Here is a 6018-nt window from a genome sequence, read left to right as displayed (position 1 = left end):
CTTCGGTGGGCGACGCGACTTACACCGCTAAATGGGTCTATTTCGCCCGATATTGGGTCGGCTTTCCGCTGAGCCACAGAATTAAAAGCTGGGCGTTTCTCCGCTCCAATAACGTCCCCAAGCATTTAGGGGATGACCAACCCCCTATTTACCGCGCTGCACTGACCCTCGTTGACCGGGTGGGGGGGGGGGGGGAATTTCGATTCTCTCCCTGACCATAGTGCTAGAACCTTTGATTCCAGGCTAACTTCCCCTCCTCCCCCAGCGGCTCCCTTGTGTCACACAGTGGGAACGGAGGTTTGCGTGCCAATTTAATTGGCGCCACATTTGGGAAGAAATCTTTGGTGCTCGTCCGAGCACAAATTGGGAGAGCGAAATTGCGCAGCGGATCGCTCATGGAGTGGTCAAGACGCGGGCTTACCTCAAGTCCTGGCGGGGGCTTGCCGTGAGCGATCAATGCGCGGGCTGCGGCGAGCGCGAAACAATTTCCCATGCATTCTGCTCTTGTCATCTGGTGTCCCCTGTGTGGAGCTGGGTGTCGAACCTGATCAATCAGCTCTATGATTCCCCCTTTTTACTCACTAATTCAATTATTTTATTGCGGCAAGGACTGCCCCGAGGCATCCAGTTCGAGAGCTCAAACGCTCTTACCTCCTTTTTAATTAAACTCACGCTCAACGAGCTGTGGGCCGCCCGGGACCTAGGGACTTTTGAATCCCGGAGGCCCTCAGCTAAATCTGTAATCTCTAAAATTACTACCCGCATACGCCTCCGCATTAATGCGGCTTTCCACCTTTCGCCAAGCGCGACATCTACCACTCTTTGGGCTCATCGGAACGTTCTCTGCTCCTTTGAGAACCGTCAACTCAAAATCAAAGTGTAAATCGCCCCTTGTACATACTTTTTCCACTTCATAACACCCCTGCGCCGGGTCTCCTCAGCTGGTGTACTGCACAGAGAGCACCTTTCTCGCGTGTAAAAAGAAAACAGATTTCTCCCGGAGCTGGGGCCCCTTCACTGGGGTACTGCACAGAGGAGCTAGCCTTCCCGTAAAACAACCTGTAAATAGTAATAACACCCAGCAACTGTCAATAACCTAAGTAATTTCCCCTGTGTTGGGTCTCCTTCACTGGTGTACTGCACAGCGGGCCCTTTACCGTTAATTCTCTTAATTGAGTTTTAATTGAGTTTTGTTCTGTATATAACACTAATCATTGTATAAATAAAGTTGATTTTCGAGAAAAAAAAAAAAGTACTGTCTGCAGTTAACTTTGCCACATACAACGTTGCGGGCAACTGGAATGTCTCTCGACCTTGATATACAATTTCCGCTTCAAGACTAGGGTTTATGGCAGGACTATTTCAATTTTGGTTTTCCCTTAAATTTGCGTGTAACGTTTCTCCAAATCGTTGCATTACAACTGAACTCTTCTCTGTTACCGGCGCACCAAATATACCAATACCAGCTCACTATTATGCTACATACAAATCCACGCATAATCATTAAACCCTACCGCTGACCATGAATAATCGCATAGTAGTCGAAAAACCGATAATGACTCGAAACTGTGATGAATCAGTTATCGATCTCTTTCCAGTCTTGACCACTAAAGAGGGTCCCCTATGCCCCTATGTGAAACTCAGTTACATAAAAATTTTTGGCCTTTTAATGTATAATGTCCAACACTCTTTCACATTCACGCGAAATTCGAGACAATCATGTTGAATTAATATTTTTACTTTTTCTAGTCTTGACGAGTCTTACGCGACAAAAGATGTCGCAATGTCGTATTTTATTAGTGGTACGTTTGATGACTTTTTCCGATCCATATCAAGTCCGTCTCCTGTCAAAACCCTAGTCAGAACCTAACCACAGCCGTTCGAGAACAATATGCACATTTCCAAAACCATAAAATAGCCGGAAATTGATCACGCAAAACAAAATCGTTCACGAATCACGTTTAATTCTGCTCTTGACTTACGGGTCACGTTCAAATAAAATCATTCGTTCACATGGACATGAAAAGATCATATTATCTTCAATCACGATTCACAAATAAAAAAAAAGAGTTAAATTACGATTCACGACTGAGAAAAAAAATCGCCCAATCGCGCTTTACGTAAAAAGTATAAGGGACCCTCACTTTTAAACGACGGTGCCTTATCCGTGCTGAAAAAGTTACTTACCCTTATTAGCTTTCGTTAGCCTGAATTCCAGCGTACAGGTGAGTGAATACTTGTACTTGTCTCATACTTGCCTCTGCTTGCTTAAAAATGCATTAAGTTATGTCTGCTCAGCAAGCTACTATAATATTGTAACGGCTAGACATCTTGTCGGTTGTCATCTTTGTATCTTGTCGGAGCAGTCCTGGTTCGAATCCCGTGGCAGTTTTAATTTAACAAGTTACCAGGCTTCTTTCCTGCAATTTGTTTCAATAATCTGCGGAGATCATAGAACTTCTCTGCTTTACTTGTAGATGAGATCGATCAGCGCGGTTCATAAAGAACTCTCGATTTAAGTACTTCATTCGATTTATTGATGAAGACGTAATCTCACTCGAAATGCAGGGGAAACATTACTGCGTTAAAAAAAGTAATTCATATATAACTTTAAGCCCTCGAAGCACACGGCGGGTGTTTTCTGATTATTATTTTTTTTTTCTTCTGATTATTCTGATACAAAACCTAGACGTTACCAAGACAACTAGACTTTATTTTCTAAATCACGCATGCTCAAGAACCATAACCACGTGCACTTGCGCGCGTCGTTATCTCATCCCAGGCTTCTACCCCCAGCCAAGAAAGGGCGGTGTCCTTTTCGCCTCGGCCTTGCTCGATCAGCTGTTGACGGAAGATTTCTTTTTGCCGTATTCAATCTCTACTCGATTTAATTTGTTTTAATTCCTTCAGGAAGTTTTCCAAACAAAAGCAGCACAACACTAGCAATTTCGAAACAACCTTTGCCCAGATTAGCTAGTGGACTGCGATATTACCTAAAACTAATAACTAATAATTTTAAGTTTGATCTTCAAAATTGTTTGTATTCTAAGCTTCCGTTTATAAACAATGGTAAACCATTTTTATCGGGGAAAGGAACGCAAGTTTTTATAGAATTTGCAAAAACCCGATCAACTAATATCAATATAAGCAACCGCTAAATATTGGAAACATAAATTTTCTCGATTTCTTAAAAAAATTACATCATGAGCTTCTGAGGACCCATCTAGCATATCAACTGACAGAATAAATTGTTATCAAAGTCTCACGTTTTCTTTTTCATTGATTACAATTAACTTTAATTACCAAATGCCGAAAAAGAAGAACTTAAATTAAAACGAGCAGATCTCTGATCTGAAGTAATCAGCCAATGGTAGAATTATCCGAAGAATATTTGATGGTGATCAGATTTCGCACACTAATCCTAATTGTCAGCGCCGAACTAATAAAAAGAAACTCTTCCATAAACAATTCAACAAATTCTCATTTTAAAGCCACGCGTGTTGTAATTGCATGGCAATTAGTTAAGGGATGGAAAAAGCGCACGCGAGCAGTAGAAATCGCCCATTTGCTTAAGTCGCATGTCCTTATCGCAATTTAGTAAACTTAATTTTCGCGTCAAAGACACTTACGGTCTTACTTTATTATCTGTAGATCAAGGAACTGCTAATCCGACTTATATCTCTCGCATTTGTAAACTAATCTTTGACAAGTTTTCTTGTTGTTTTGTATATGGTAATTATTCCCCAGTTGAAGACATAATTTGATAACAAAGGTCCAATTATTTTGGCGCGCACATCGCTTGTAGACCGCAAGGTTGGTTTTCGAAAGGTGTACAAACCTACATTGTTTCTAACCGCATGTCCGTGTGTTTTGAACAAAAATAATTCTTAATAGAGTTCTATGTCCCCGATGAAGCTTCTGTAAGAATTTTAAGAGCTAAAACGCGGTCAATAAGAAGAAAGGAGTTTATGGAAGTAATATATCACAGGTGTATCACAGCGGGGAGTCCTTTTTTTGTAGTATTTTCTAAGGTTGGACTCCTGATCTTCTGAATCTCTTATGCGGGAAAGTAGCAATACACATTTGATGATCTTTGGTCTTGCTACTTTTAAAACCTGGTAAGTTTAGCTACTATAATTTTTTTTCGTCACGATGTGTTTAAAAACGTTTAGTTTCTTGTACAGTACGTGTCACAGAAATCACTTTATGTCATTTTTACCGAACGAGATCTTAGCTTTGTATACTTTAGCTGTCTTTCTCAATTATAAATTGATCGCCAACGGCTAAAGACAAAAAATTTAAGTGGCATTTCATTTGAAGACTTCGTTTCAAAGGAAAGAAGTGATCTAGTGAGTAGAAAACGCGTCAACTTTACAGAGTCCTTTTTTCTTTCTCTCGTTTCATACAATTTGCATATGAAAGGAATACTCAAGCAGGCCTGAAGCATTTCTCAAATTTCGGCTTGGCGGAAAAGTAGAGGGCTGATTCATTTTAACACGGTGTAGAATAAAACATGCCGGATAAGGAGACATGTTGCCAAAATCAATTTACTTAGCTCCTCGAGGGACAATTTCCACCTGTTTATTATATTTTATTTTCTCGTAGAGGAAAGCAATTTGCCTAGACCAATTTCAAACAAATCGACTCGCCTTGGACATTTTTACGTAAATTTTTTCTTCCTTACAAATATGATATGGATTTAATGCTTTTAAATTGCAATTTTCTTGTTTCAAGGTTTCGAAGTTACAATAAGATATTAACTTCTGGCGAACGAGTGCTTTATTTTACTACAACGACAGGAAATACAAGGTATGGAAAGCCATTACATTTTTATTTGACATTTTCCCGCATGGTTTTCGCTATTTTTTTCCAAGAGCAGTTTTTATGTGTGGTGATGGTAGATTCGTATCTACTCACACCCCACTTCAAGCAGATTAAATTGATTTTTGATATCTTCATTGTTATATCTCGAATCTACGACATGTCGAGTACTTGATGGCTTTTTGAACCACGGCAACCTACCGATCCAATCAAACAAAAAATTGTATAAAGATAAGTTTTAATCTTAGATATCATATAAACTCCAAAATATTGAATAATTTTTGTGTCAAGCTCAGATTTAACTTATTTGTTCAAAACGTCACCATTTGCGCGATATATGAATAGAAGGGACACCACGTGTTTTTATGGAAGAGATTTCTTTCCTTTAAGGTTACAGAAGTGACCCTCGAACTGAAAATGTTCATCCAATCCTGTGAGAAAGTTTAAATTTCTGATCGTTTTAAATCGATATTCAGTATAGAAACCAATGTTTGGTTTTGACCTCCTTTGTTTGTTTCTCCCCACCGATTCCAATAAAAACGTTACAGTGTTAATTATGAGAAATCATTTTTCAATCAGATTATCAAATGCAAATTCCTCTGTTATATTTTGGTTGAAGAATTTCTGCCGCTCTCGAAAAAGCTTTTAACAACCTGGATGGCCCTTGAAGGGGTTTACCTCAAGTGTTAATAAAACTTTTTTATCTAACCTTTTCAACTCCACATTTCAATGTGTTAAAATAGATAAAATGAAATAGAAAAAGAAAAGAAAAAACTTGTATTTTAGAGATAATTTTTTTGAGACTATTACAAACCAAAAGGAGAAATCAAAGCGCAAAAGACTGATCTTTCCACCTGGTTGCCCGCGAGCGTACATACAAATCAAACAAATTGTTCCGCTAAAAGCGCGTCAGGTTCGCGTGATAGCTTTTACAAACAAACCATGTAAACGCGACAAGGCGTGTTTAGCACGTATAAATATAATTTATCCTGAGATGGCTTTGCTATTGGACAAAAAATACATTCAAGTTTAAATTGTTAAGTGATTGCCATCGATCTGTTGTAGTTTCTTCGAAATGGCTTTCCAAACAGGATCAAGAAATAGAATATCAGTTAAATGGTCGAATACACGAATTCCAAAATAGGGAATCAATGCTTCACAAAAAGCAGGAAGTTGTATTTCATTAGGGAAGTAAGG

The sequence above is a fragment of the Stylophora pistillata genome, chromosome 14 (assembly GCF_964205215.1).
Source record: "Stylophora pistillata chromosome 14, jaStyPist1.2, whole genome shotgun sequence".
Classification (NCBI taxonomy): Eukaryota; Metazoa; Cnidaria; class Anthozoa; order Scleractinia; family Pocilloporidae; genus Stylophora; species Stylophora pistillata.
The sequence above is the reverse complement of the archived record's forward strand: the minus strand, read 5'-3'. Positions refer to the sequence as shown.